Source organism: Zingiber officinale, chromosome 3B (genome assembly GCF_018446385.1).
Source record: "Zingiber officinale cultivar Zhangliang chromosome 3B, Zo_v1.1, whole genome shotgun sequence".
Classification (NCBI taxonomy): domain Eukaryota; kingdom Viridiplantae; phylum Streptophyta; class Magnoliopsida; order Zingiberales; family Zingiberaceae; genus Zingiber; species Zingiber officinale.
The window spans coordinates 130,331,329-130,351,606 of NC_055991.1; positions in this window are offsets into that span (position 1 = coordinate 130,331,329).

Genomic DNA, 20,278 nt, shown 5'->3' on the forward strand with positions numbered 1-20,278 from the left:
AGAACTAAACAGAGTCGGTCCACACAAAAACGCTAAAGAGCTGTGGGACAAATTGATCGAGCTGCACGAGGGAACGAGCGACGCCAAGGTAACCAAACGAGACTTGCTCTTAAATAAAATTTTTAATATAAAAATACAGGAAGGTGAAACGGCGAATCAGCTCCACGCGAGGATCAAGGCCATCCTCAACGGGCTTCATGCGATAGGCCACCAGATGGAAAATAGAGACTTAATAAGGTACGCATTAAATGTTTTTCCACGTAATAGTTTGTGGGCATCAATAGTGGATGCCTACAAAATTTCTAAAAATCTTTCTAAGTTAAAGTTAGATGAGCTTTTCTGTGAATTAGAATGACATGAACAAACTAATGCTGGAGCCGAGAAAGGTATAGCTTTATTTGCAGGTTCCACCAAAGAAAAGAAAAGCAAGCCTGAATTTGAAGAAGATTCCGACCAAGATTCTGAAGATGAAGAACACCTGGTGAACTTGGTAAGAAAAATGTTCACCAGGAGAAAAAGGAGCTTCAGCAAAAAGGACCTTCAAAAGATCAGTTCTCCCTCAGAACAAAAGAACGTGACTTGCTACGGCTGCAATAAAAAGGGACACTACAGGAACGAATGCCCAAAATTGAAGTTCGACAAACCAAAGCCAACCAAAAAGAAGGCACTCAAAGCAACGTGGGACGACTCCTCGGACGAATCGGAGGAAGAAGAGCAGAAACATCAGAGCCACCTCGCACTGATGGCCCGCGAAGATGAAACAGAAGACGAGTCGGAAGATGAAGACGGGTCTGAACCCGAAACAAGCCACAAGTCCGTACTCGTTTCCGAAGGCACGAATGAGGTATATTTTAATTTAAACAAAAAATTTTTTAGAATTATTTCCTGTTTAAATAGTAAATTAACTAAAATAGAAAATGAAAACAAATCACTTCTTGAGGAAAATCAAAACCTCAAGGAACAAATCAAAAATTCAAATCCAACTCAAGATCTAACACTTGAGGAGGAGAATTTATCACTAAAAAATGAGATTAACAATTTAAAAGAAATGTTAGAAAAATTCAGAACAAGATCAAAAAATCTAGACTTAATCCTAAATAATCAAAAAGCATGTTATAATAAAACCGGACTAGGATATAAGTCGAATTCAAATAAAACCTTCAAATCATTAATAACCCAACACAAATCAATCAATCTAGCTTGGGTTCTGAAAGCGTGCTTAACCACGCAAATAGGACTTAATCAATATTATATACCTAAAGAAAAAATACATTATATAAAATCGAATAAACCAAACCAAAATCCAAAATATAAACCTAAATCAAATTCAAAATCTAAACACTTTAAAAATCAACAAAATTATCACCAAGTTAACCATAACTATAAAAAGAATCGACACAAACCTAAAACCAAAATTTAAATTAATGGCCAATAATTCAGGGGGAGGCTCCAGAATAGCTGACACCTCCAAAACTAACTTACCCGACAGGGTAACCCAAAACAAACTAACCCGGCAGGGTAATTAGGATTAGAGACCAAGTTTAACTTGAATCATGGTACTGGTGAAATTTTTGGATGATAGTACGTTAGGGAAGCTTGGGCATCGCATGTCTAGAAAGATATGGCTTCGATCTGGTGCATTTGGCCAAGTGGAACTGACCGAAGCTACCCTTAAATGGATCCTAATCAGTTAGACTAAGATTTAGTACTAAGCTCCGTGGATAGGACTATTCGAAAAATCTCGAAAGGTTGGTTACTTCTAATGACGTCCATATGACTCACCAAGCTTAGAAGTTTATCCGAAGATTGCCTATTTGTGGAAATCAAAGCTAAATCTGAATCTAACACAAGTTAAACCAAAACTCCACAATTAACAATCCAATTTCATCTCACAAAATCATAGGATTCCCTGATTGATAATATAGATCGGGTGAGATGAATAAGGCTAAAATTTTTAATTTTAAAATTAATTTCAAAATTCTAATTTTAAAACTTAAAAATTAATTTCAAAATTTTAATTTTAAAACTTGAAAATTAATTTCAAAATTCTAATTTTAAAATTTTAATTTTAAACTTAAAAATTAATTTCAAAATTTTAAACTTAAAAATTAATTTCAAAATTTTAATTTTAAAACTTAAAAATTAATTTCAAAACTTTAATTTTAAACTTAAAAATTAATTTCAAAATTTTAATTTTAAACTTAAAAATTAATTTCAAAATTTGAATTTTAAACATAAAAATTAATTTCAAAATTTGAACTTTAAACTTAAAAATTAATTTCAAAATTTTAAAAACTTAAAAATTAATTTCAAAATTTTAATTGTAAACTTAAAAACTAATTTCAAAATTTTAATTTTAAAATTAATTTCAAAATTCTAATTTTAAAACCAGGGGCGGGCGCCCCTGGTATTCCCCTCCGGGGCGCCCGGAAGGGGATCCGGGCGCCCCGCCCTAAATCAACCCCGGGCGCCCGGAAGGGATCCGGGCACCCGGAGTTCCCTATAAATAGGGGGCAGCAGACGCCCCCAATCCTTGCCCCACAACAACTTCACTTTTGCCAAGGTTCACTCCGAACCTAAGTGCGAGAGTATTTTAAATCAAATTTTCTTGCGGTGAAGACGCTGTTGCAATTCAACCGAGGTCGTCAGATCTATATCTTATCGATGGCTCCTCGGTAAATCTTCTTCCCCTATCTGAAAATTTATTTGAAGTTATCTTTGAAACCTTTCTTAAAATATCTTTTTTATAAACAGTAGGAAACGAACAAATACTGGTGCTGGACCCTCTAATGCTAGCACTGACCCTAGGTTTCCCACAGAAGAACTAAGGATTAAGTTTGAGTCAACCATTTATAAGGCCATTAGGACTACCTGCATAGATAGATCGTTCTTTTTAGGGTCATGTCCCTCCGTTTTAGAGGTTATAGACCACTATAACTTAACGAACCTTGTCGAATGTACCAGTCCAATAAACATAAGTCTGTGTGCCGAATTTTGCAATAACCTAGTGAAAGTAGACGATCTCACCTATACCACTAGGGCAGCGGGCACTGATATCACATTTTCCCCTACGACTATCCGAGAGTTTTTAGAGTTGCGTCCATCTACTTGTTCCTTTTTGTGCTATCCTCCGAGGGATCTACCATTCAGAGATCCCTACTCACATATTACTCTCGATACGATTTATTCGTATTTTTTTGGGGGAGAGAGAGATCCCACTGTGACATAGTTTAGGTCGGTAGAACTTCGGGTCCAGGACTACGCTCTTTATAGGGTTTTAGTCCTTTGCATTTTACCACTGACTACTCGGGACATCGCTGTGATGCGCCCATTCCATTCGTTCTTACTCTATGCCCTTAGTCATAGGTTAGATATTGACATCAGCCTACATATCTTCTCCACCATTATCTACTCGGCTGGATTCGTGACTGATAGACGAGTCCACATGTCATTTTGTCACATTCTGACAGCCTATATGTCCTCGTTGCACATTGATGTCACTAGAGGAGACATTGCCCATATGACCGAGTTCGATGTTATAGCAGCTCGGAACTTCTCCCTAGCTGGTGTCCAGATAGATAGGGATGACGGGACTATGTCTTGGCGGAGGGGGGCACAGCACCAGCCCGATCCAGACGCACAGGGGGACGAGTTCATGCTCGCACTGTTTCCAGAGGAAGCCGCATCGGCTCCACCACCGCCCCAGCTCGAGCACCACGTCACGCTCCCCGCACTCTGGCCGACCGTATGACCGAACTAGAGAGAGCTATGGCGAGTCTCCAGCAGGAGAACTCTGATTTTCATCGGGACATACGGCGAGAGGTTGCCGAGTTACGAGCTGCCGGGGACACCCGACACACTGAGCTGATGGCGCTTCTCCGATCCTTGGGATCTGGACCACCCCCTTCATCATCTCAGTAGCTCTAGTTATTACTCACTTCTGTAGCTACACTACCTACCTGTAAAATATTTTGGATTTATCTAGTGATATTTCATACCTGCATTGATTATGTTCTATCTTGGTAGCCTAGGAATTTTAAATTTCAAAATTGTTTTCAAAAATAATTCTTTCAAATTTTAAGTTAAAATTGTGTGTTTTCAAAACTTTCCATTTTTAGATTTTCAAAAACAGTTTTGGCCTTAGACTAGTTTTGAATCCTTAGAAAACATGTACCCATATGACTAGTTTTTGAGCATCTCACCAACACCTTAGGTTTACCTTGCTTGTGTTTGACAAACATAGAAAGGGGTGAGATGCATAGGCCAACTGTCTGGACTTAAGATGCTTATTTCAGTGCATCAGCATAAGTCTGGACGTTAAATACAAACCAGACAGTAATCAGATTAAGATCATCAGTCAAGTCAAACACTGACTGTTTATAATCACCTTAATCTGACTAACCAAGTGAAAGCTACTATCTTCTGATAGCTAGTTAGTACCTAATTGGTTAGACAACTGTTTAAATTTAAGTATCAAGTTTAGGGGGAGAAATTAATTAAAATTTTGTGTGTTTGAAAAATGCTTTTGTACATCTATTATAAAACTAACTTTTTTTAAAACACCAGTTTTCAAAAAGTTAAAGTTAACTAAGTGTTTGAAAAACTTGGAAGTTTAATCCCACATAATTTTTAAACCTGCTTTAAAAAGTTGACTATTGCAAATTTAAATTTATTCAGTTTTGTAACATATGCTTGAAAATTAAACTTTCCAAATTGAGCTTTTATCAAATTAGCCTTAAAAATTTATTTTGGCAAATTTAATCTTACTTGTTTAATTTTTGCTTTGTTTTGAAAAATTGAAGTTGAAAATTTACGTTGTTGAAAAATGTAAATGTTACTTAAACTTGAAAAGTAAATTAAAAAAAAAAACCTGATTTAAAAATTTTACACACTTGAAAAGTTAAACTTGATTAACTTTAAATTTATACTTTTCAAAATTCAACATGTCTTCCCCAAGTCAACTTGACTATTTTTAACTTTGTGTTAAAAAATTGTAGATATTTTTCAAAATTAGCTGTTTTTTAATTTGATTACTTGTTACAGTAACTCTACACTATGATTGTTTACCCTTATTTTTTTGGATGAATGCCAAAGGGGGAGGGTTAGGTGGTTAAGTTAGAGCAACTAAATGCAAACTTGAAAAACTAACTTAAAACCTTAAAAACCTCGAAAATCATGCTTGATTTTTGCATATATTTATCACTAACTTAACCAGGTTGTCATTCCATCAAAAAGGGGGAGATTGTTGGTGCGGTTAGCACTAACGGTCTAACTCAGGTTTTGATGAATGACAAATCAGGTTAAGTTAGGTTCGTCGTTATCTAACACTCTGATCGAGTATGCAGGATAAGTCCAGACAGGTCGACGGGCTGACCGGATGTCTGGCACGAAGTCCATCTAGGTCGACGGGCTGACCGGATAGCTGGCGAAAAGTCCAAGCGGGTCGACGGGCTGACCGGACGCTTGGCAAGAAGTCCAGCTAGGTCGACGGGCTGACCGGATAGCTGGCAAGAAGTGGGGCTGACCAGACGTCTGGCAGGTAAGTGAGGTAAGTCACTGGAGGGGAGTGACTGCGAGGACGCGTTCCCGGGAAGGGAACATTAGGCGTCGATCCGGTTTAGATCCATTTCGGATGTCTAAGTCGAGATCGTGACTAGATTCCGGTCTCGGAAAGATGGAATCTAAGTCATACTATTTGTGCTAATTCATACTATTATAAAATGTGCTAACAATCTATGTTGCAAGATATATATTACCTCGGACTAACTTTGTTTTGCAAGAAAAGGGAGTTTTCTGGAACAAGGTGGTCCGGGCGCCCGGAAGGAAAATTATATCCAGCCAAGTCGTCGCCACGTGGAGCATCTCGGTTTGAGCAGCTACGTCACATTCCAGGCGCTCGGAAGGAATCCAGGCGCCCGGAGCAACATATAAAAGAAGCCCCAGGCAGGAGCTTCAGAATCATCAATCTGAGAACTCTTCTACTGCTGGTCCTGCTGCTCTACTGCGACGCCAACAAAGCTCTGACAAAGTGCTCCTTCGGTTTTTAGTTAATTTCCTTGTCGGTATTACTTTGTTTCACTAGCATTCCCTGTATTCATTTTGTAATTATATTCGAATTGTTAGTGATTGCCCAACAAAAGTGGTCAAGGACCACGGGCCTTCGAGTAGGAGTCGTCACAGGCTCCGAACGAAGTAAAAACAACTGTGTTCATTTACTTTTCCGCTGCGTATTTTTACTCGACTTTTCGAATCGATATTCACCCCCCCTCTATCGAATCTAACGGTCCTACAGGTAGCACACTCAGTAGATGAAATTCGACTCGTCCATTTGTCACAAAATCTGCTTGCTCCTTTTTGGTCCATTGATACTCCTCTTTGTCTTTTGGTGCTACAAATCCATATTTTATTATTAACAATAATTCAAAATTAGTTTAAAAAATACCTCCATGCATTTTTCTAAGACGTAAATTCTCCCTTGAATTTTAGCGGGTAGATTGATGATCCGACCATCGTTTCAGTGCTTCAATCGACGGTTAGTCCTTTTGAGACAGTTGGGCTCTGATATCACTTGTTGGCGCAGCGGGACGGGCAAGAGTGGGGTGAATTGCTTGTCAAAATAAAACAAACATCTTTCCTATTCTTTCAACTCTAATTAAAAGCAACTATAATAATAAATAAAAATAACAACTTAAAAGATGAAGCACAAGATTTACTTGGTTACAACCTTGGTGGTTGTTAATCCAAGACCAATGAAAGCACTCAAAGAAAATCTCCTTCGTTGAAGGCGGAGAAGCCTTTTTCACTCATTAAAAGCTTAGAAAGTTGCTAGGAAATTAAAACAAGAGTTGATTTAGAAGTCGTTGTCTATTTCATAGTTCCAGGAGTCTTTTTATAGCCTCTGGAAAAACTTATCCGTGGCTGGAAGGCACTTCAATAGGGTGGAAGGCGCCTCCAACGAGGCACAAGTGGATAAATATTTATCCACTGCCAACGGCTAAAACCAGCCTGGTCGAAGGCGCCTTCCATAAGGCTAGAAGGCGCCTTCGTACTGTTCATTGAAGGCGCCTTCCATAGTGAGGCGCAGAGGCGCCTCCAAGGCGCCTTCAATTCCTTTGAAGGCGCCTCCAGCAGTATTTCCAACCTCCTTTCACTCTTTTGCTACTCCGATCGCCTGGGTGATCGCGGCTATTCGGAATACGGCTCACCCGTACCCATTTTCTGGCCTTGTCCTTAAGCAGACTTCCGCTCTGGCTTCTCGTCCCTTGAATATCGTGTACATCCTTCTTGTCCACCTGTGTACTCTTCTGCAACACTTTATCCCTTGGATGTGTAAGGAACTAGTTGCGCTAAACACGCAAATGCGCAGCAGAAAATACTAGTTCCTCCAGAAGATCCATGCAAAGGGAAACAAGATTATATACTAAGTTTCTAAGAGCATGAAAGATTATACCTTTGTTGCGTGCTCACGGACTCCTGACAGCTCAGATCTCAACACGAACACACGCTCGCGCCTCTATGGTATCCACATGAACAAGGGTTCGTTTGTCTCACAAACTCACTAAGTGGAGATGCCTACCACCTAAGATTGTGCTAGCAACCTATGAAGGAGGATTCAGCCAAGAGGAGAAGAGAGGGAGGAGATAATGAAGAAGTGAGAACAATGAGAGTAAAATTAGCTTAAATATTTTCATCTAATGAAAATACTTAATGCTCATTAACTCCATTAATGAATCTTAATGAGTATTCACTCTTCATTAAGGGTCATTTTGAAACTCCTCATCTTTTATATTCAATTTCAAAAAATTGAATCCAATGATTCATTGAATTCAAAATTCAATGAATGTCACCATTTATCATTGAATTCAAAATTCAATGAATATCATCATTAAGCCTCACTTGAGTCTAACTCAAGTCTAACTCAAGTCTAATTCGATCGAGTCTTACTCAATTAATTCTCATACAATTCAAATTCAATGAATCGCTATTTCATTAATTCCCAAGCCAGGTCTATTGGACTCGCTATATGCTGCCTCACCTAAGTCTTTCATCGAAAAATAATTCCCAAGCCAAGTCTTCACTGACTGAAGAGTAGGGATATCATTTCCAATGAGAAGTATGTCATCTACATACAATATGAGAAAGATGACTGTGCTCCCACTAACCTTCTTGTAGACACAAGATTCATCTTCATTCTTAATGAAACCAAACATTTTGATCGCATCATCGAATCGAAGATTCCAGCTTCTAGAAGCTTGCTTTAATCCATAAATGGATCTTTGCAACTTACAAACCTTTCCAGCATGCTTTGGATCTACAAAACCCTCAGGTTGTGTCATGTACACATCCTCGAGTAGATTTTCGTTAAAAAATATGATTTTGACATCCATCTGCCAAATCTCATAATCATAGTAAGCTGCAATAGCAAGTAAAATCCGAATGACCTTAAGCATCGCAACTGGTGAAAAAGTTTCATCATAGTCTATACCATGAATTTGTTTGAAACCTTTAGCTACCAATCTACCTTTATAGGTATGCTTATGCCCATCCATGTCAGTCTTCACTTTGAAGACACACTTACACCCAATGGGTTTGATCCCTTCAGGTGGATCAACCAAAGTCCATACTTGGTTATTGTACATGGATTCCATTTCGAATCTCATGACCTCTAGTCATTTCTCAGAATCTGGGCCCTGTACAGCTTCTTGTTAAGATGTAGGCTCATCAAGACCAATAAGCTCTAAATCACCATGGTCAGACAAGAGAAATAAATATCTCTCAGGTTGATGACGGGTCCTATCAGATCTTCATAGAGCGTGTGCTACTTGAACAGGTTGTTTCTCCACAACTTCTTGTGGTGCCTGTTCAATTTCCATCAAGGCATCGGTGCTAGTTTGTGTATCTTGAATTTCTTCAAGACCGACTTCACTCCCACTAGTCTTTCTAGAAATAAATTCCCTTTCTAGAAAGACACCAGTTCTGGCAACAAACACCTTACCTTCTATGGGATTATAAAAGTAATATCCCTTTGTTTCCTTGGGATATCTTACAAAATATCACTTGTCTGATTTGGGTCCAAGTTTATCTAAGACTTGTCGTCGAACGTAAGCCTGATAACCCCAAATCTTCATAAAAAAAATCTTGGGACTCTTCCCAGTCCATATCATATATGGTGTCTTTATGATGACCTTAGATGGAACTCGGTTAAGTGTGAAAGCGACCGTCTCTAGAGCATGCCCCCAGAAGGAAGTAGGAAGATCTGTATAACTCATCATCGATCGTACCATATCTAATGTTGAACCCCGTGGTAGTTTTGATGTGATCAACCAAGTTAGTTAGGTCCTGCATTTTGTCTGAACCCTGTGTCTGAGTGTGCAGGAACTTAGGAGCGCAGGAAGTCGAGCGGAAGACGCAGCTAGCGAGAAGGACGACACGGAAAGGGAGCCGATGGGCTCAGTGCGTCCGAAGGACGAGAGAGCTGTGGCAGAGTACTCCGGTGGAGCGAGAAAAACGTGGCGGCGTTCGAGGGACGAGAAGCCGGACGAAAGCCTGCTCGAGGAGAAGGCCGGGAACTGGGTTCGGGTGAGCCCTATTCCGGATGGCCGCAATCACCCAAGGAGCCGAACTGGAGCAAGTCAACTGGAGTTGACTTGTCAACGGTTCGGTCGACCGAACCTATTGATCGGTCGACCGAATCCTTCATTAACCGAAGCCAGCCGTTGGTGACACGTCAGCAACACATCTGCCAGCGGTGAAGTGATCGGTCGACCGAATCTCATGATCGGTCGACCGAACCCAAGTTTATCCAGAGACTGAGTCGAGCGTTTTCATCGGGCCAGCGCAGAGGAAGACCATTGGCCGATCGGTCGACCGAAAACAAGGATCGGTTGACCGAACCTGAGCTCGATCCACAGAGACTGCACCTGGACGGAAAGCTGGGCAGGTATAGCAGGTTCGGTCGACCGAACCTGGGGATCGGTCGACCGATCCCTCTCGAGTCAAAACCTGATCCCGAAGATCAGGTCATCCGATAAGCTCTAGAACCCCTATATAAAGGAGGGTCTCGGGCAGCTTTATAGAACAACGAATACGAACGAAATAGCAACTCTTGTTCTCTCATTCTCTTAGCAACTACTGTGCTGTCAAAGTATAAAAGGCTTCTCCGCCTTCATAGAAGGAGTTTTCTTACTGCGCTTTTCTTACTGCTCTGGATTAACAACCCACTTGGTTGTAACCAGGTTAATTTCTGTCTCCTTTTATTTCTGCAGTTAATTTCTTATTGTTGCTTTATTTTAAGAGTTGAAAAGCTTTGAGGAGGGTTATTTTTACTTGCAGGTAATTCACCCCCCTCTTGCCGGTCCCCGCTGCACCTACAAGTGGTATCAGAGCCCAACAGCCTCAGAAGGACTAACCGCCATCTGAAGCACAAAGATCAGAACAATGGCCAGCGCGAACATTCATCCCCCAAAGTTCGACGGGGATTTCGCTACATGGAAGCGAAAAATGGAGGTATTCTTTAAAACTGAATTTGATATACTTTTAATAATGAAATATGGATATGCAGCGCCGAAAGATAAAGAAGAAAACACGTGGAGCAAGAAGGAACAAGCCGACTTTGTCGTCAACGGAAAGGCTGAGTTCCACCTGCTCAGCGTTCTGCCACCTCAAGAGGTAAATCAGATCAGAAGCTACGACTCCGCGAAAGATCTCTGGGAAAAATTCCTGGAGCTTCACGAAGGTACTTCCGAAGCGAAGCTAGCAAGGCGCGACATCCTCCGGACCCAGTTGACGAACCTCCGGATGAACCAAGGAGAAAAGGTAGCGCAACTCTAAGCAAGGATCAAAGAGCTGATCACGCAACTAACCAACCTTGGAGAAGAAGTAACGAACCGGGACTCGATCCGGTACGCGCTCAACGCCTTCCCGAGAACTTCCGAGTGGGCCTCCTTAGTAGATGCGTACTACATCTCTAAGGATTTCGAGGTAAGTACTCTAGAACATTTGTTTTCTACTTTTGAACTTCACGAATCTCGAGTTGCAGAGCCCAATGGAGTAGAAAAGATTAGTCAGAACATCGCTTTGAAGGCAAGAACAAACGATTCTGACTCCGAAGCCTCGATCGACGAATCGGAAGCGACACTATTGGTAAGACGCTTCAATAAATTTTTTAACTCTAATAAATTTAGATCGCAGACAAAGAGGCATCAACAAAAGAAAAGGGTGGTTCGTTGCTACAATTGCAACGAAGAAGGACATATAAAAGATGACTGCCCAAAACTGAAGAGCAAAAGTAAAGAAATGAGTAAGAAACCAACTCGACCCAAACACAACCTAAAGGCCATGTGGGATGATTCATCGTCCTCCGAATCCGAAGTCGAAGAATTCTCGGGACTAGCACTGATGGCCAACCATCAGCTAGAAGAAACGTCTAGCTCAGAAATAAGCATAGATGAAGGGGGAGGAACATCAGAAGAAGAAGAAAGCTATGATGAAGGGGGAGCATCGCAGGACGAGGTAAGTAAGGTACGTGCCCTAAACCCTAAACAGTCCTTTCGTTTTATTAAAGCTCTTTCTAAAGAATTAGATAAAGTAGAAAAGGAAAATGAATATTTGAAATAAAAAAAATGAGGTTTTAAAATTAGAAATTAAAAAAATTGAAAACTAATGCATGTTTTAAAAATAATTTTCCAAAATCAAAACTTAAAATTTATGGAAAATTAAATTGGTATAAAAGAAAGCATCAGGGTCAACTTAGGAAAATTCCTAAGAATTATATACCCCCTAAGTTTTTGACTAATCCTGTAGGAAGGAACCTTTATTGGGTTCCAAAATCTGTGCTAAACTAAGCTCTTTAAATTAAAAGCTTTATAGAGAGAAAATTAAACATTTTTCTTATGAAGGCTTTGTCTAAGGAAGTGGTTGTTGCTCCAATAACCAAGAAGACCTAGTGCCTCGCCACGACCTGGAAGCTGAAATATTGAAACAAAATATTTAATTAACTTTCCAAAAAAGTATTAAAAGTAGAATTAAAATGCTTTGAAAGTGTACGAACATTTTTTTTTTGTGACTTTTCTAAGTTTTGGATTTTTTTTGAAATTTTTTAACTTAGAAAATAGATTTTTACTTAGAATTTTTTTTTTCTATCTTAAGAACTTGCTTCCCCGTTTTTGCTGTGATGAAAGGGAGAGAGAAAAGTACAAGTTTAGGGGGAGTTAGGAAAATTAAAAGTTTAAATTTTTAATATTTTTCTAAATACTGTTGCAATTTTATTTATTACAAATCTTATGCTTAAAATGCTAGTTTAGTAATTTTTCTTCAAAATTATTTTTTTGTGTCTGTTTTACCCTAACTTGAACCTGGGTTGATGCATATCAAAAAGGGGGACATTGTTGAACCCCGTGATAGTTTTGATGTGATCAACCAAGTTAGTTAGGTCCTGCGTTTTGTCTGAACCCTGTGTATGAGTGTGCAAGAACTTAGGAGTGCAGGAAGTCGAGCGGAAGACGCAGCTAGCGAGAAGGACGGCATGGGAAGGGAGCCGACGGACTCGGTGCGTCCGAAGGATGAGAGAGCTGCGGAAGATTACTTCGGTGGAGCGAGAAGAACGTGCGCGGCGTTCGAGGGATGAGAAGCCAGACGGAAGCCTGCTCGAGGAGAAGGCCGGGAACTGGGTTCGGGTGAGCCCTATTCCGGATGGCCGCAATCACCCAAGGAGCCGAACTAGAGCAAGTCAACTGGAGTTGACTTGTCAACGGTTCGGTCAACCAAACCTATTGATCGGTCGACCGAACCCTTCATTAACCGAAGCCAGCCGTTGGTGACACGTCAGCAACACATCTGCCAGCGGTGAAGTGATCGGTCGACTGAACCTCATGATCGGTCCACCGAACTCAAGTTTATCCAGAGACTGAGTCGAGCGTTTTTATCGGGCCAGCGCAGAGGAAGACCGTTGGCCGATCGGTCGACCGAAAATAAGGATCGGTCGACCGAACCTGAGCTCGATCCACAGAGACTGCACCTGGACGGAAAGCTGGGCAGGTACAACAGGTTCGGTCGACCGAAACTGGGGATCGGTCGACCGATCCCTCTTGAGTCAAAACCTGATCCCGAAGATCAGGTCATTCGATAAGCTCTAGAACCCCTATATAAAGGAGGGTCTCGGGCAGCTTTATAGAACAACGAATACGAACGAAATAGCAACTCTTGTACTCTCATTCTCTTAGCAACTACTGTGCTGTCAAAGTGTAAAAGGCTTCTCCGCCTTCATAGAAGGAGTTTTCTTACTGTGCTTTTCTTACTGCCCTGAATTAACAACCCACTTGGTTGTAACCAAGTTAATTTCTGTCTCCTTTTATTTCTGCAGTTAATTTCTTATTGTTGCTTTATTTTAAGAGTTGAAAAGCTTTGAGGAGGGTTATTTTTACTTGTAGGCAATTCACCCCCCTCTTGCCGGTCCCCGCTGCACCTACATCTAATAAGGTGTGATTTCTCCTTTCTGATACATCATTCCATTGTGGTGTTCCAGGTGGAGTGAGCTGAGATATGATCCCACACTCAATGAGATGGTCATGAAACTCTTGGCTAAGGTATTCCCCACCTCGATCTGATCGAAGCATTTTTAATATTCTTAACAAGTTGGTTTTGTTCTTCATTCTTGAATTCTTTGAACTTTTCAAAAGATTCTGACTTGTGTCTCATCAAATACACATAGTCGTATCTACTGAAATCATCAGTGAAGATAATAAAGTAATAATAGCCTCCTCTAACTGCTATTCTGAAAGTGCCACATACACCTGTATGTATGAGTCCTAACAGATTATTAGCCCTTTTACCGTGTCCACTAAATGGAGTCTTTATCATCTTGCCTGGAAGACAAGATTCACATGCCTCATATGATTCAAAATCAAATGAGTCCAAAAGTCTATCCTTATGGAGTTGGGATATGCGACTCTCATTTATGTGACCCAGGCGACAATGCCAGAGATATGTTTGGTTCAAATCATTAGACTTGAACCGTTTGGTATTTATGTTATAGATTGAGTTTTCAAAGTCTAGAACATAGAGGCCATTCATAAGAGGTGCACTATAATAGAACATATCATTGAAATAAACGGAACAACATTTGTCCTTTATTACAAATGAAAAACCTTTCTTGTCCAAACAAGAAACAGAGATAATGTTCTTTGTCAAAGAAGGCACATAACAACACTCTTCTAGTTCTAAAATAAGCCCAATGGGCAAAGATGTTCCTACAGCGACAGTAGCAACTTTTGTACCATTGCCTACTCGTAGGTCCACTTCGCTCTTTGCCAATGCTCTACTATTTCTCAGCCCCTGCACATTAGTACAAATGTGATATGCATATCCAGTATCTAATACCCATAAAGAAGAAATAGATAGATTGACTTCTATAACATATATACCTGAGGCAGAAGTCTCACTTCTCTTCCGTTTTAGTTCCTTTAAGTATACCTTGTAATTTCTCTTCCAGTGTCCGGTCTCACTGCAGTGGAAGCAGGTTCCTTCCTTAGCAACCCCACCTTTGGGTTTCAGTGCATGATTCTTGCCCTTACCTTTGGCTTGGGTCTTACCCTTACCCTTAGGCTTCCACTTGCCTTTGCCCTTAGATACCATCAAAATGGAATTAGGTTTTGTCTTCTTAAGGTTGAGTTCAACAGTTCTTAACATGCTCAACATTTCAGGTAGTGGTTTGTCAATTTCATTTATGTTGTAGTTCATGACAAATTGACTATAACTATCAGGTAACGACTATAAAATAAGGTTAGTGGCCAATTCTTGGCCTAGTGGGAATCCCAACCTTTGTAAATTCTCCACATACCCGATCATCTTGAGCACATAAGGCCCTACGAGACTTCCTTCTTGCATTCTGCATTGAAATAGTACTTTAGAGATCTCAAATCTTTCATGTCTTGCTTGTCCTTGATATAGTTGTCTGAAGTGTTCAACCATATCATAAGCATCCATGTTCTCATATTTCTTCTGAAACTCAGAGTTCATGGTGGCGAGCATAAGGCATGACACATCTAATGCATCATTTTGATGCTTCTTGTAAGCATCCCTATCAGCTCTAGTGGCAGTAGTGAGGGGTGCCTCAGGAATGGGCTGCTCTAGGACGTACAATTTTCGTTATTGCTTGAGAACTATTCTCAAGTTTCTGTACCAGTCCAGGAAGTTAGCTCCATTGAGCTTGTCCTTATCAAGGACAGATCGCAGAGAGAGAGTGTTCGACGTATTTGAAGGCATGATTATCTACAACAACATAATGCAGAACTTAGTATCATATATCGATCATTTAATTAGGTCTTTAATTAAATGATTCTCCCATAGAATTGTAAAGCTTGGTAGGAGCAAGTCATGGTTGTGGTTTTACCTACACTACTAGCTCCTATTCCAATCGCGATAATATTCATGTGGGACAAGATCCATATTATACCTCATCTTGAGTTAGCTTTTGCTAATCGCCTAAGACTCGTATAATGTAGGTAGGCATCTTATACCAATTGCATCAAATGCAACTCTTGTATAGCTAGATGAACAATACTATTTGTTCATTTGCCCATCTTATGAAATTCATATTATAGCTCATCTTGAGTTAGCTTTGGCTAATCGCCCAAGATTAGTACAATTTGAATTCCATCTTATGGGATATGCCTTTAAGCTCTCAATCTAAGTGAGACAACTTAGTTAAGTCATAACCAAAGTTTAATAGCCGGACATCACAATTGTCCTGTCGCACTTTAGCAAGATAAATTGAGTCACTTTGCTTTGGCAAAACCTGACTATAATTGATCGAGCTAGAAGTGAGTATTAAACTTTTGGTAGGCATATATCAAAAAAACCTAATTATATTTTAAACTAGACATGTATTGAATACAATCAAGCACACATCACATATATGCATAAATTAAAACGTGACATGGTTATGACCCCCATAAACTACGATCTTCTCAAGCCAATGAGAAGAGCGATAAGTCCATCTAGGTCAAAGCAGCTTCTCTAAGTGCTTCCTTGGTCATCGTGTGTTGTTATCCTTCCTTCCTTTTCCACCCGTCGTCCAGTAGACTGATTTCTTTCTAATTTGAACATTACAATAACTAAAGAAACTCGAGTTACATTTGAGTGTAGTCTAAATTACAATAGGAATAAAAGGATGAAGGCACGACACGCATGTCGTATTATGAATTACAACATCACACATAACCACAATGGGGTTCAAGGGCCATAACCATCCACCATGTCATATATATTCACAATATACCTACGACATAAATTTACTATGATTGCAACATCAAATTATGAGCTGCAACACCACGACGGTCCCACTAGCCTATTAGCAGGTGAGGTCAAGGGGCAGCGCCCCTTACGAGGGTTAGGGTGCAGCGCCCCCGAAACAAAATTAATTTTGCATACTCATTTATGAGTTGCTGCCATGCCCGAGACTCTACTACCCTTAAGACCGACTATGTTTCATTCTGAACAAAACACCTTTGGCCAAGACCTTGCTGGTCACTTACCAACTATGTTTCGTTCTCAACAAAACAATAATTTTGACTGAAACTCATAATTTTGCAGATCATAATAAACCTATCATGCTTTTCTATATCACATATAAAATTGCTAACAACTTAGTATATCCCTTCGCAAGTGGCTCTGATACCACTGTAAGGAACTAGTTGCGCTAAACACACAAACGCGCAGCAGAAAATATTAGTTCCTCCAGAAGATCCATGCGAAGGGAAATAAGATTATATACTAAGTTTCTAAGAGCATGAAAGATTATACCTTTGTTGCGTGCTCACGGACTCCCGACAGCTCGGATCTCAGCACGAACACACGCTCGCGCCTCTATGGTATCCACACGAACAAGGGTTCGTTTGTCTCACAAACTCACTAAGTGGAGATGCCTACCACCTAAGGTTGTGCTAGCAACCTATGAAGGAGGATTCGGCCAAGAGGAGAAGAGAGGGAGGAGATAATGAAGAAGTGAGAAAAATGAGAGTAAAATTGGCTTAAGTATTTTCATCTAATGAAAATATTTAATGCTCATTAACTCCATTAATGAGCCTTAATGAGAATTCACTCTTCATTAAGGGCCATTTTGAAACTCCTCATCTTTCATATTCAATTTCAAAAAATTGAATCCAATGATTCATTGAAGTCAAAATTCAATGAATGTCACCATTTATCATTAAATTCAAAATTCAATGAATATCATCATTAAGCCTCACTTGAGTCTAACTTAAGTCTAACTCACTCTAGTCTAACTCAAGTCTAATTCGATCGAGTCTTACTCAATTAATTCTCATACAATTCAAATTCAATGAATCACTATTTCATTAATTTGAATTGACTTTCTCTAGTCTAGTTTGAATTGGACTTAATCCAATAATTAGATCCAATTGAGTCTAACTCAATCAGTCCAATTCGGATTAAACTTAATCCAATTATTCATCATATGAATACATCTCCAAATCTACTTATTCTTTGTGTGTGACCCAATAGGTTCTCATAACGTTGGCATTGATTCTTGGATTCAAACTGAGAAGAAGGGCTCTAGGGTTTCGGTCAGCTCAAGTTTTCCAGCTCCTCTTCGTGCTTACGGCTTCCCTTCGACAAGAGGACCTCGTATTGATGAAGAACTCCCGGAGTTAGCCCCTCGTCGGCCGCCGAAGGTGAAAACCCTAGCCTCCTTTGTGTTTCCGGCCGAGCAAAGAACGGCGACGCGCCACGCGTGAGAGAAAGGAAGAAGAGAGGAATTAGGTCTCGGGAAAATTAAGTCCTCTTTTTATAACTAGGGAATTCTGTTATTAACTATCACTTAAATAAAATTCCGCTCTTTCCTTAATCAGCAACGCCGGCTTGGGCACTTGGTCAGCCGGATCCGCTTAAGGTTCGGGTCGGAGGTCGCGGGTTCGAACCTCGACCAAACCTATTTATTTTTTGAAACTTCCTCCTTTTGGTAAAAATGGCAAACGAACTCCAAAAATTACATAAAAATACTCTAAAAATTTCTAAAAATCTCTAGAATATTTCTAAGGTATTTCTAAATATTTTTTAATTACTATTAGGACTCGAAATGAGGAAATTTGGGTCATTACAATTCCCCATACCTTATAAAAAGTTCGTCCTCGAACTTAGAATAAGTTCTGGTCCTCACGCTCCCAAGTGACTTCCTCATGCTTCTGGTTCTGCCAGATGACCTTCACTAGTGGCACCTCTTTGTTTCTTAGTCTCTTGACTGCTCTGTCCACTATCTGTATAAGTATGCTCTCATAGCTAAGATCCTCCTGGATCTGCACCGACTGAGGCTGAATCACTTGGCTAGGATCGTGGATGCACTTCTTTAGCATAGAGACATGAAATACATTGTGTATTGCTGACATGTCCTGAGGTAAATCCAGCTTGTATGCCACTTTCCCAATCCTTTCTGTGATCAGGTAGGGTCCTACGTAGTGGGGACTTAACTTACCCTTCCTGCCAAATCTCATCACTCCCTTCATAGGAGCGACCTTGAGAAAAACTGAATCCCCTACTTGGAACTCAAGTGGCCTACGGCGTGTGTCAGCATAACTTTTCTGTCTGCTCTGGGCAGTCTCAATTCTCTGTCTGATCTTCTGGATAGCCTGAGTGGTCTCATCTATCATCTCAGTCTGAATGCCCAGCTCTACTTCCATTTCTTTTCTTTCACCTGCTTCTTGCCAGCAAATAGGTGATCTACACTTCCTGTCATACAACGCCTCATAAGGTGCCATCTTGATGGTGGCCTGATAGTTATTGTTGTAGGCAAACTCAGCTAAGCACAGATACTTGCACCAACTTCCCTTGAAATCTAGCGCACAAGCTCTGAGCATATCTTCTAAAATCTGATTTACTCGCTCTGTCTGTCCATCAGTCTGAGGATGGAAGGCTGTGCTGAACTTGAGTTTGGTGACAAGTGCATTCTGAACACACTCCCAAAAATGAGAGGTGAAGCGCCCATCTCTATCATACACAATAGATTTTGGAACTCTATGAAGTCTGATCACTTCCTTAACATACAGTTGTGCCAACTGCTCTATAGAATGGGACACCTTGATGGCTAGAAAATGAGCAGACTTGGTCAATCGATCCACTATTACCCATATTGCATCATATCTGTTCGCGGTTCTTGGAAGACCTATTTCAAAGTCCATGGATATGTCTTCCCACTTCAATTCTGGTATTGGGAGAGGTTGTAACATTCCCCCTGGTCTCTAGTGCTCTGCTTTGACTCTCTGGCATGTCAGGCAGGTACTGACATACTTTGCAACATCTCTTTTGAGTCCAGACCACCAGAATCTCTGTTTCACATCCTGATACATCTTGGTGGAACCAGGATGCATGGAGTAAGGTATACTATGAGCTTCTTCTAAAATTTTCTTTCTCAGTTCTTCATCATTGGAGACACAAAGACGGCTCCCCTGATAAAGAATTTCACTGTCTGATACTCGAAACTCCGAATTTTCCCCTTTTTGTACCCCTTTCTTGATCTTTTGGATATCTGTATCTTCACTTTGCTTTCTCTGTATATCCTCAAGCAGGGTTGACTCTAAGGTCAATGCAGAGAGTTGCCCATAAACAATTTCCATTCTGAAATCTGACAACTCTTTCTGCAGTGGCAGGGCTAATGATGACAAAGACATCAGGGATGCACTGAATTTTCTGCTTAGTGCACCTGCCACTTTGTTAGCTTTGCCTGAGTGGTAGAGGATTTCACAGTCATAGTCTTTGACCAACTCCAGCCACCTGCACTGTCTCATGTTTAAATCTTTCTGGGTGAAGAAATACTTTAAACTCTGATGGTCTGTGAAGATTCTGCACTGGACTCCATACAAGTAGTGTCGCCAAAGTTTTAGTGCAAAGACCACAGCTGCCAGCTCAAGATCATGAGTGGGGTAGTTCTTCTCATAGTCTTTGAGTTGTCTGGAAGCATAAGCTATAACTTTTCCTTCTTGCATGAGTACAACTCCTAGGCCCATCTTGGAAGCATCACTGTAGATGTCAAAACTCTTGTCACTTTCTGGAACTATCAGGATGGGAGCACTGATCAGTCTCTTCTTTAGCTCTTGGAAACTCTACTCACATTTGTCTGACCATTCAAACTTCTTGTCCTTCCTCGTTAGGGATGTTAGTGGAGAGGCTATCTTGGAAAAGTCCTCCACAAATCTGTAATACCCAGCTAAACCAAGGAAACTTCTGATTTCTCTAACATTCTTGGGCCTATGCCAATTATTGACTGCCT